The sequence below is a fragment of the Corvus kubaryi genome, unplaced genomic scaffold (assembly GCF_017639235.1).
Source record: "Corvus kubaryi isolate FWS band 111438036 unplaced genomic scaffold, C.kubaryi_AGA036_p1.0 66, whole genome shotgun sequence".
NCBI classification, from domain to species: Eukaryota; Metazoa; Chordata; class Aves; order Passeriformes; family Corvidae; genus Corvus; species Corvus kubaryi.
The window spans coordinates 31,970,912-31,982,621 of NW_024582054.1; the positions used below are offsets into that span (position 1 = coordinate 31,970,912).

Genomic DNA, 11,710 nt, shown 5'->3' on the forward strand with positions numbered 1-11,710 from the left:
CCGCCCCCCGGGGCGGCGCCGCAGCCCCCCGGCCCAGGGAGCGCGGGGGCCGATCCCGGGGATATCGGGACAGAGTTGCGGGGTCCCGGTCCCGGGGGTCCCGGTCCGTGAGGGGGGCTGTGCGCGCGCCTGTGCGCTCCCCCAGGGCGGGGGAGGGGGGGCGGGGGGGGGGGGGTTTAAAGCGCAGCTCCCGGAGCCGCTCCGCGTCCCCTCCCCCGGGACGGCGGCGCGGCAGCCGCAACTCTGCCACCGTCGCCTCCTCTTCCTCCTTCTCTTCCTCCTTTCCCTCCTCTTCCTCGCGCGTCCCTTCCTACCTGTGAACTCCTCGTTCCGCAGCCCCCGCGCCGCCCGGGCCCCTCCGCAGACGGCGGCGGCCCCGGCTGAGCGCGGCCCCCGCTCCGCCCCCCCCCCCCCCCCCCGCCCCCCCCCCCCCCCCCGCCCGCGCGGACCCGCCCCGCCCCGCAGCGCGAGCCCCAATAAACAAGCGGCGGGAGCGGGGCCGCTCCCATTGGCCGCCGCCCCGACGCCCCGCGCGCATTGGGCCGCCGCGGACAGCACCCCCATTGGGCCGCGGCGCGGCCCCGGGCGCACGTGATTGGTGGACGGCGGAGACCGGAAGGGCAACGGCGCGATGTGATTGGCTCGGGGAGGGATGGGCGGGAGGGAGGGGGAAGGACGGGGTGGGGGCGGGACGGTGGCGGTGGCGGAGGGGGCGGAGCCGGCGCGCGCGGCGCGCAGGCGCGGCGGCCGCGGCGTCGCCGGCGCCATTTTGTGCGCGGCGCTTTCCCATTTTAGGCCGCGGGAAGAGGGAGGAGCGGGAGTGCCCGGTGATCGGCGGAGGGAGCGGCCGGGAGGCTCATCCGGAGGTCCGCTGAGGCGGTACCGCGTCTCTTCCCGGCGGTGTGACCCTGTCGTTGGGTGTTGGTGGCGACCCCGCTCGCGGCGGCGATGGCGTAGGAGTGGGCCCGGCCGGACCCGGAAGTGGAGCTGCCGCCATGGAGGCGCCGGGACCGCCTGCCGTGAGGGCGCGGAGCCGCCGGGGCGGCCCGAGCGCCCCGCAGAGACACACCCGGGGTGCAGGTAGGGGCTGCCGGCCCGCGCCGCCTTCCCGCGGGGGAGGGCGCAGCTCCGCCGCCTTTCATCATCCCCGTGACGCGTGTGGGGAGGGAACGCGGCCGGCTCTCGCTGCCTGGGCGCTTCCGCACGGTTCCCTCTGCAGGAAGACGCAGCAAGGACAGGGATGACCAGTGTGGAGGAGGCTGAGGGCTTTTTTAGGGAGGCGTGTGGGCGTGTTTTAGTGGTGTCTGGGCCTGGACGTACAGCTTGGACGGTGCAGAGGTCCTCTGAGAGAGTTTGGTCTTAGAGAAGGGCTTTGACCTGAATAAGTGGGAGTTACTGACTGAAGCCTATGATAAAAACATATATTTTAACGTTAGTTTCACATTTTGGTTCATTGTACAGAATTTGCTCTATAGTTCACGGTAGTACAGATGCATAATTTTTGTTTCCAAGTAACGGGCTCATAATTTTTATTCCGGAGTGATGAGCATCTGTTTGATAGTGCTCAGTCTGAGCTACAGGACTTCCTTCAGGGTTATCTAAAGCAACAGCGGGGGAACCATTATGTTAATTTGACATAAATAGATGGTTACTTTGTCATTCCCTATGTAAGTTTTGCTTTGGAGGTGGCTTTTGTATTTTTTTTTTATTAAATTGATGCTTTGGAAAGCAGCAAGTAAAGGGACTCTGGAGAGTTCAGTGAGCAGAGGTGTGGGGTACAGGTAAGCTCTGAAGGTTTAATAAGGCACAAAGTACACGCGGCTTGTTTGGAATTGACTCTGGGCGAGGTCTGACATGGAGGAAAGGTCTAGAATTTTGGTGTTTAGATCTGGGTTGTAAATATAAATATGGGTGAGGATCTCTACAGAATGTGTAAAGGTTGAAGCGTTTAGTGCTGAGGGGCTTTGATTCTTTGCTGTAGTTCTGCTTTATGCAGTGGATAGACTGGTGAGTATATGAAGCCTACAAATGACCTGGAGAGGGACTTTGGACAAGGGCATGGAGTGACAGGACAAGGGAGGACGGCTTCACACTGGCAGAGAGCAGGTTGAGCTTGGATATGAGGAAGGAATTCCTGCCTGTGAGGGTGGGCAGGCCTTGGCACAGGCTGCCCACAGAAGCTGTGGCTGCCCCATCCCTGGCAGTGTTCCAGGCCAGGTTGGATGGGGCTTGGAACAACCTGGGATAGTGGAAGGTGTCCCTGCCCATGGCAGGGGGTTGGAATTGGATAATGTTTTTAAGGTTCATTCCAACCCAAACCATTCTCTGATTCTATAATTTAGGATATATTATGTCTGACCCAAATGTTAACAAAACTTGCAAAATTCTATTTGAATGTGAACTTCTGATCTTTCTCAGGAATATGTTGGTGAAATGCTGGCTTGGATTGTGAGCGTTCCTGAGGCACGGTTTGTATCTCTGTACTGAGTGTAGAACCATTCAATAAACAACAGTTTGTGACCAAACTAATCAAGTCTTGTTTCTGATTTCTAGCATAAAAATCCTGTCCCCATGGATGTATCTGTTACAGCCAGCACAATTAGGAGGTTCATGGCACATTGCCCACCGAGCTGCTGTGAGCAAAAGAACTTTATTTCTGTATAGCCAATGAGCAGGAGAGGTGACTTGTTCTTTTATGGTATTTTAAGCACCTAAGAATGCCCAGTGGGCAACTCAGTGCAGCACAAATGTTCTCACACAGCTTAGGGATGATGTCTGGTGTCATGGAATGAGAACACTGTGCTTCTGGCAAGGCAGGAAAAGTGTCTAATTTTGCTTTAAATGTCTTATCATTGGAATATGAACTTCAAGACTCGATAGTTACTTCATGATACTGAAATTTTTTGTCCTAAATCCCAGTGTTAATCAGCCCTGAAACTTGAAGCCATCCTGGCTGTGCTGGATCCTTGCATCTCTGCCCCATCCCCCTGTGCAAACCCTTAGAGGGAAACTGTGGAAATGAGTGGAAGAAATGAGCAGTGGAGGTCACTTTGGTGAGCCTTTTTATCATGGCCTGTTGTGTTAACTGCACAAAGTTAACAGTAGAGAAGCTCTAGAGTGGGACAGTCACAGTAAGTCATTTTAGTATCTAGTCTCTCTTTAAACAGACATGCTGTGAGGTAGAAACATTTCATTTTTTAGATCATTGTTCAAAGCAGCAGTACTTGTGTTATCTGTACTTTGTTAGTATCAAAGGTTTTGTAGATGGAGCACAGGAGATTTGCCTGGGGAAGTGCATTTGAGTCTTAGCTTGAGCAAATTACAGGCTTCTTAATTTAAAAGCAATTAAAAGCATTAAGGAACTCTAAACTGACACTGGTGGAATTCTAAGTGATGGCTGTAAGTAAATTAGTAAAAACAGTACACTTAAACACTTGAAAATGTGTGTAGTGTATTAGTTGCAGAATGTCCAGAAATCTTGCCCAAAGTCTTCCATACATGTGGCACTTGATAAGAAAAAGCAAATTTAAGAGTGTCTGTATCTTACAGTTCTCTTTATAAGAAGAGCAGAATGAGTAACTGTTGAATGTATCACGTGGCTTCCTTCAGATCAGAGATAAAGTAAGATTCTTGGGATAAGAAAGGTAGTTTTATATTCTGTTCAGTAATCACATACTGCTCTTGACATACTTCATTTTTTGTAGCTAAAAGAACTCAGAGTACATGTACAATTGCAACCAAAATACCGTAGAAATATTAAAAATACTGGATCTTATTCTAACACCGAGCTCCTTTCTATGTGATGAAGTGCAGTGCTACTGTGTCATACCTTGCAGGTGTTCAGGAGACTTTTGGCTTTTATTGTTGTCTCCACTGTTTAGTTGTTTCTTTTCCCCCTCTCTCTCTTTTTTTTTTTTTTTTTTTAATGCTCTTCCCCTTAGTGTTTCTATTCTGTAGTTATATAGGCAACACTTCTGCAGTGGTGGTTTGGATTCTCTGTCTGTGGGGAACTGCAGTATTTCTGTACAGATGAAGGTCACATGCTTCCCATAAAGATTTATTATCTAAGTGATTGCAAACTGCTCAGAGGAATGTGGTAAAAAGCTGTGAAGTGCAGGTGTAAAGAGAAAAAATCCCAATGAATGTGAAGTTGATAACAAAAATCTTCAGCCAGTAATAGCTGGAATATAAAACTGAAAGATCAAACCTTTCTTGGTCACAGAGAAAATTGTGCTTCACTGTTAAACTATCAGAATCAAGTTCCTTCATTTTTATAATCATATGTGTGAGAGAGGGAAAATAAAAATAAATCCCAACATGAATGAATCCTGTTATTGTTAAATGCTTACATGCAGTTTCCTCAGCTCTGGGACATTCCTGTCCTCAAGTTCAGAAAATGGACATTCAATTATTGGAACGTAACTTCATGCTGATTTTAATCATTGCCTTGTGAGGGTTCCCACTGGAGAAGACACAAAGCCTGGCAACCCTCAGGAAGCCTGAATTGATGCATTCAATCCACTGAAGTTCAGTGCTGATTTCTTGAATCTGCTTTGGGTATGTTTTGCAGCAGTGCAGTATCTTCTGGACATGAGTAATGATGAAAATATTTATGATGTAGAGCACTCTGTCAGAAATACTTGTGTGAGAAAAATCTCAGGATTGGAATTTCTATCAGCTCTGCAAAAATAATACTCAATTTGTAGTTGCTCTTCCCAGTAACACCAGTAAAGTGATCCATGCTCAGCTGGCCAAGCTCTTGGCAGCAGCCTCAGTGATCTCCAGGGAGGAGCAGCCCCATTTTTCCTGAATAAACTATGTCCAGACTTTGTTGTGCTTTGTGGCTGCAGATCTGAGCTACGATCCCGCGTGTTCCCCAGTGTGTGCAGGAATCAGTGATGCATTAGCTGAGTGTGGTGTTGGCAGCCCAGCACCACGAGAGGAGTTTCAGTTCTCAGCTGATGGAGCTGCTGCTTTCCCCCAACCCATAAGCTGTGCCATCTATCAGGCAATCTTTTAATGCCAGACTAAAATGTTCCTTGTTTTGAGACTGATTTGGTAACTCTGTGTTTGGACAGAACCAGAGCTGTGTTGTAAGAGGCTATTTTTATTCTTTCTGGTATGTAATTTTATGATAGCTGACATATTTGTATCAAATGTTAATATTGGCTAATTTAGGAACTGTGTGCTTATTGCCAGGATTTACTTAAGCATGAATTCTAAAGCCAGTTTCTGCATGTTTTGGCACGTGCTGTTAAATTATCTGAATATAGATGTTTAATTTCTATTTTGTTATCTAACAAAGGGATGCAGGATATGGAATTTGATTACAAATACACTGAATTTCTTGTATTATTTCTCAGGACTGCAAGTGCACATTGGTGACGATAGTTACAGCTATCCTGGGGAAGTCATGCAGTGTTGCAAAACTACTGCACAGCACTGCAGAGAAGCTGAAGATTTTTGCAGCAGCTTTAATTTAGATGTGGCAAAGGATTCTGTCATCACCTGCAATCAAGTGATCAGTCTGTCTTTCAAAACTTGAAGTAGGTGCTTGAAGTCAAATGGGAGTTTAGTTACTGTTCTGGGTTGCACTGTTCACAGCTGCTGAAGGAGAGTGTTCTTACGTATTTTTCGAAATGACACTTTGTCTCTTGATGCCAGCAGTAAAGGTGAAGGACTAGATCTTTAGAACTACCTGTCATTAGTTCTCTTCCAGGCTTTCTGAATAACATTTTTCCTGACAGGCACAAGACACTGGTTAGTGTGTACAGAAATATATCCTGAAATACAGAGAAATGTAGAAAAATGTACAGGCTGCATCAGTGCATCAACCATTCCAGTGTTGTAAACTTAAATTTTTAAACTGTCTATGCTTTTTAACTGGCTTCTGAATTATCTCCGCAGCATGCAGCCTTTTTTCCTAGCTTCTGAGATGTAAACCTTATTACTGATGTAAATTCTTTATCTCTGGAAGTTTTGATCTTCCAAGTGGAGAAAAGATGTTTTTTCTACAGGATTGAAGGAGGGGTTTTGTGGGTAAATACAGTCAGTTACCCATCTATAGATCAAATACATTTTATGTTCTTGAAATAAATGGAAAACGTTTTAACTTGTACCTGAATCTCTAAATAGTCTGTATTCTTCCTAACAAAGTCAAGTCTCTAGTTTATAATTACTGCTGCTTTAGTAAACTCCCATTTAAATCAAACATATGGGGTAAAACTTGAAAGCAAAACCCATGTGGGTTTGGGAGTGGCAATTACTTATTTCATTGCTATGAAAACCAACAGGGGGGAAAAAGTCTTTGAAGTTTTGCATGTTGTGTTTGAAGAATCTTACTGCAGTCTTTTGAGTAAATTAAGATGCTTAAATAGAAGATATTCCTCCTTAAATATTTAACTTCTAAGATCTACTTTGTTGCAACAGTGTGGTCACTTTTTCAGCCTTTTGTGATACCGCACTGGGAGTAAATGTTTACTGAAGAGATGCCTAATGTTACCCATACCTATGAAGTGAGTTGCTGCTGACATTGGAGAGCTGAAATGGGTGTTTCACTTTGGTATAGAGAATTGACTTTGGCTGGATTAATTTGTCTACCTGTGTTAGTAGATACTTGTTTTTCAGTAGTTTGAGTGATCTGTCATGGGCAATCTGAGAATCTTCCTTGTTTATCCTGTAATCTTACCTGTTGATAGTTTATATCTTGGTAGGGTTGGTTTTTTTTCCCCACTGCCTCCTTGTAAGACTTTTTGCTGCAACCATGTAACAAAGTACAAGAAGGAAATAAAGCTGTTATGAGCTGTGTTCTCATATACCAGTGTCTGAAAATGCTTGTGCAGGTGGCTTGCAGAGTTTGGATTTTTACTAAAACGCATCTTTCTGTACTTGGAGAGATAAAGACAGGGTTCTTATACTGATGCTGAGTCCTTGGGCATGGTCCATCTCTTAGAATAGGGGTGTCTCAGGCTTGCCAGTACTGATAAACTGGTGATTAAAATACTTTATTGTTACAGATGCAGATTATAGAGCAACGTGATCCAACAGGATCAGGACTATGGATTCACAGTCCTTCCTTGTAACCCTCCAGAAGCAGTGTGTGTGTGTGTCACTGAAGTCTGTGTGTCACTACCAGCCTGCAGCCTGGCACAAAGAGGGAAGCAGCAGCACTGCTGTTCAGCGTGGCTGCTCAGCAAAAGACAGCTTGTGAGGGCAGTGGTTACATGGCCTTCCTTCCAGGGCTTTTGCTTGCCCAAATCATTTCAATCACTTCAGGTTAATTTACTTTTCAGCCTCAGCTAACAAGACTGTAGTTAGCCAGTATTGATTCTTACTTAAAAGTATTAATGTCCTCAGTCTTTTGAATTAAATGTTTTCAGCTGTGAGTAGCTGCTGTTGGTGAGAATCTGCAGTTCAGACAGTGATTAAATTCTGAATTCTTTTCCTGCTCAGCCATCCTTTTCTAAAGCTATTTTTCACTTGTCTGTGTCTTTTGGAGGATATTATTACAGGTAGCTCATTTCCAGGTGGCCAGGGAGTTGGCTGCCCAATCAACACTTAACCTGTGAATTAACTGGCAGACTGTTTTGTTTGCAGGAGTTTGTACCTTCAGGGATGTGCTTTCCGCTGCAGTGCTCCTGTGTAGTGTCACCTCATTAGCTACAGCTATAAACAGAGCTCCTGAAAGGAGCTGTGTTGTGTGACATTCAGAACTCTGACAGAGCAAAATACATTACTTTTTGGTGGGTTTTATTATTCTGGATCAATGGAAGATCTATTTGTGGCAGTGATCTGTCTCCTCCTTGCAAGCAGCACAATAGGGGACTCACTGGTGTGAGGGTAGACATGAGCACTTGGCTGGGGGAGGCAGCTCTTGTTAAGCCAACTGATGGAAAACACACTTAGCTACATTTTGGTTCTGCCTCAAACAGCATTTCAAATCTGTTTCTATTCCTGGTGTATGTAGGAAAGTGTTTGGGGAAAATAGGCTCTTACTTGGTGGGCTTTGTTGACTGTGGAAACACCTGGGGTTAGAACTGAAACTGAGCTTTAAGCATTCTGCTAAAGTAGCTGATGCTTCCTGTGCTGCTCTTGTCACCTGTTAAAGCAGTCTCATGTAATAGGTCTCTGTTCTTTCTGAATTTAATGAAAGGAGCAGATTTCTTGCTTTTCTAAAATTCCAACCAACAAGATAAATTTTAACTTAAAAATTTTTAGGCATCACTTGGATGGGTTTTGGGTGTGTGTGTGTGTGTGTTTGGAATGCATCAGCTTTTGGGTGAATTTACTATAATTGGACCTACTCTTAATCTGGTGAAATTGGAATCCTAATGACTGATTTTGGATATGCAGACAGTATGTGTACCAAATTATATCTAATTTTATGCAGCAATAAAGCACACCATGTTCTTTCTAAACCCTTGATTGGCTTGTTTTATCACATTGCCTAAAATGGTATTTTCAGTGGGCAGTTCCTACACTCTCTTTTAGGGGAGACTTCAGGAGATTTCAGTTTTTTCCTGTATCTGAAGATACGCATGTGTTTGGACTGCAAACTGTGTGATGCTGCTGCCTGCTTTATTCTAGTTGTCCATTTTTGGTTGGCACAGCAACTCGTAAGAACCATTTTTAAACAACTGTTTCAGAGTCCTTTAATAGCAATGTACTGAAGATGAAAGAGCACTGCAGGGGGATGGCTGCATCGGTCTGGAAACAGGAGACTTGGTTTGTGCTTGGTTGTAGATCCTGTGTTCTAAAATACTAGAATGTATTTACAGTAAGGCAAGACTTAACTCTGCTACCGCTTCTTTTCTGCAACTCTGTGTAATTGGACATAATAGGCAGCAAGATGCTCTATAATGGAAAGTTACAAGCAGTTGGTGTCTCAAAATAGCTCTCAGTTCTTAAGTAGAAGTAACTTCCTTGCTGCATGTAACTTGAAAAACTGGTGGGTGGAGGAAAAGCTGGTCCTTGTCTTACAGACATGCAACTGAAAGAAGAAAATGAGGGGGAGAGAACAGACTGCTGTATTTTTGGTGCAATTACAGCGTCAGAATTGTCGTGACAATCAAAACTATTTTTCTTTTCATAATCTTTAAACTGTGTACTTCATTTTAAAGTCATGCTAAGATGTGCTGTTGAATTCACTATTTTGCATTCCCTTCTATGGCTGTGGTTTTATCTTCAGGAAGAGACTTGCAAAACAGCTCTGGAGTTATTCCAAATCTCCTTCCTTAAGGGTGCCTGGGACTGCACAGCCAGAGTGCATCCCAAGCAGTGCTGCATCCGCATGGACAGTCACACTCTCAGCATGTGGGGCTTTAACCTCAGGCCATCGAGCTATTTTTGGTGATGAGAAGTTACAAATGAATGACCCAATGCTTGGCATACTTCAGATCTGCATGAGACGCGTTCTGCTTGGAATGTTTCCTTTCTGAGAGTCAGCACCAAATACAGATGAGTAGTATTTCTTTTGGAGATGGCCTCGTGGAAGTCTGCCACACAGGAAATTTCACATATGGGTTACTTCTAACAATCTTGCCATCATTTTATCAGCAGTACTAGCAGTTGTGAAGAGGATATTATCCAAGCCAGTAACTTTTATGGCTATATTAAAGTAGCATAAAATTAATTATCTTGATACAATAGCCTAAACTTGTTATTTGAACTCTGCAAGTGCACTTTCATATTCTAAAATCTGCCCTGGTGCAGTCAGGGAGATGGATGTAAGTAAACTAGATACTAAACCTATTGTTTTGTAATCTGTCACCTGCAGTTCACCTAGTCCCCTTAATTCTCTCGAGCAAAGCTGCTGTATGTGGACTTGCTGACTAAATAATTGTAACAAGGAATGTGACATATCCAGCCTTAATAAATAGCAGAGCAGTGATTCATAAGGTGCTGAGTAACAGCCACTGGATGTGTGAGACTTAAGGAGGAAGCATCTTACTGAACAGGCTACTCTTGTGTTGGATCTGTACTTCTAAAACACTCCTTGAGTGGGGGGATGGTGCTGAGCTAGGAGATGACTTGGTCTATACACTCTTCTTCCTGGTGTTTCTATTTAAGCCCTGTGCTTTGGGTCTTAAGCAACAGAATATGCCACTGAAACCCTGAGCATGAAGTGTTTCAGCATGGCAAGAACTGGAGTTATGCATTCCAAGTGGGTATTTAACTTTCTGCTGTATTATGTGTTCCCATAAATTGCCAGAGTAGGACAAAGTAGGTTAGTTGTGGAGCCTGAAGCAAGAAGTGCTGCTTTTCTGCTATCTTTAGATCTGAAACTTCCCAGTGCTTTGGGCAGAAATAACCCAAGCGAGACTCTTAGAATCACCTCTTGCTCAAATCTCTAATTCAGAAGATTTTACCCTGCCATTTGTTTGCCTTGCAAAGCATTTCCACATTTTAGTTACGCTGAAGTTATAATTGACCATTTTCAAGGCAGCTATAAAAGCTAATTTTAATTTTAGGGAAGGGGATCCAAGCCTAAAAGCATGAAAGCATGCTGCCTTTCAAACCTTCGTGTTGGCTGCCTGATCAGGTGATGTTCTCTGGGCTTAAATCAAACTCCTGTCCTTAGATGTTGTCTAAGCCTGCAGGATATGAGAGTATCTGTAACAGAGAAAAATTTTTTACCCCTCGTCCTGTAATTAAAACAGAGCCTCTGCTAAATGTAAGCTTTTTGATTTTTTGCAATTTAGTATTATTTTTTTCTAGTCCTTCCTTAAATAATAACCTCATATCCAGCTTGAGCCCTTCAGGAGCTTGTTCACAGAGTGATTTGCCTCAGACAGCTTAGAAAAAAAAATGGTCTTCAACATTTAATTAAAGTTTCATCATGCTTTGCTATGCCACTGCATTTTTAATTATTTGGTCAGTGTGGCCATAAATAGCTACTTCCTTCTTTTTTAAAGACTTCTTCCCCTGCTCAACTTCACTGTTTGACATAGCAACAAGTAAATACTTCTCAGTAGCAAAACTCATTGAAGTTTCTGTTTAGCCTATCAGCTGTGGACTAAATTAGTGAAACGTTATGATGGCTAATGCACTACTGTATAATTAGTTAATTGTTAAGTAACAAATTAGTAACTTACTTGTTAAATGCAGTGTGGTTGTCTCATGGAACTGCAAGGTTACAAAAATAGCTGTCAAAGGGGAGTTGCAGTAGTTTTTCTGCTGGAATGAGTCTCTCTGGGCTAGAAATCTATTCTAATGTTCCTGGCCTTGTTGACAAGAGGTAGCAATGCTGAACTTAAGATCAAAAAGATTGTGCTAGTTTTCTTTCTAAAGTAAAGGGAAATGTCAGCATTAAAATAGTTAGTTTAATACTCTCCTGCCTTTTTCCTCTTTGACTGCCCAGTCTTCTGAATAAAAGCAAATTTCTTTTCTCCACCTTCTAATGCTCAATTTTATTTTTCCCCATCCACAGTCAGTGGAAATGAAAGTAGTTTTTTTTCCTTACCATACAAGTTTCATCAACAGGCTGAGTCTATACTCTGATATAATGATTAAATTTGGAAAATAACCTGGCAGTAATAATCAGCTTGGTACTAACTAAATTTTGCCATGACATGTAAGACAGTAGGCAGCACTTTACACGTATGGCTGTCTGCAGCCTCTTGAATTGCTTCTCATGGGACTTTTTGTTTCTTGTGAACAGATACAGAAAAATCAGAGTGTAGATTTTAGATTGCCATGTTCTCCAAGAAGT

The 11,710-nt window shown here is 44.0% G+C and overlaps 1 protein-coding gene and 1 long non-coding RNA gene across 3 annotated transcripts in view; one reads left to right on the forward strand and one right to left on the reverse strand.

The window, feature by feature from the left end:
• The window catches only part of ARID4A (AT-rich interaction domain 4A), a 47,549-nt gene extending 47,155 nt beyond the window's left edge, over positions 1-394 (reverse strand). For both annotated transcript variants that reach the window (XM_042048106.1, XM_042048103.1), the window contains exon 1: positions 315-394. The gene's annotated coding sequence lies outside the window, so the exon portion shown is untranslated. The remainder of the gene's footprint in view (positions 1-314) is intronic.
• Positions 395-2,209: 1,815 nt separating this feature from the next.
• Positions 2,210-6,815, forward strand: LOC121673565. Its single transcript, XR_006019241.1, has 2 exons — positions 2,210-2,635; positions 2,920-6,815. It is a non-coding gene; the product is annotated as an uncharacterized LOC121673565 (long non-coding RNA).
• The last annotated feature ends 4,895 nt before the right edge of the window (positions 6,816-11,710 follow it).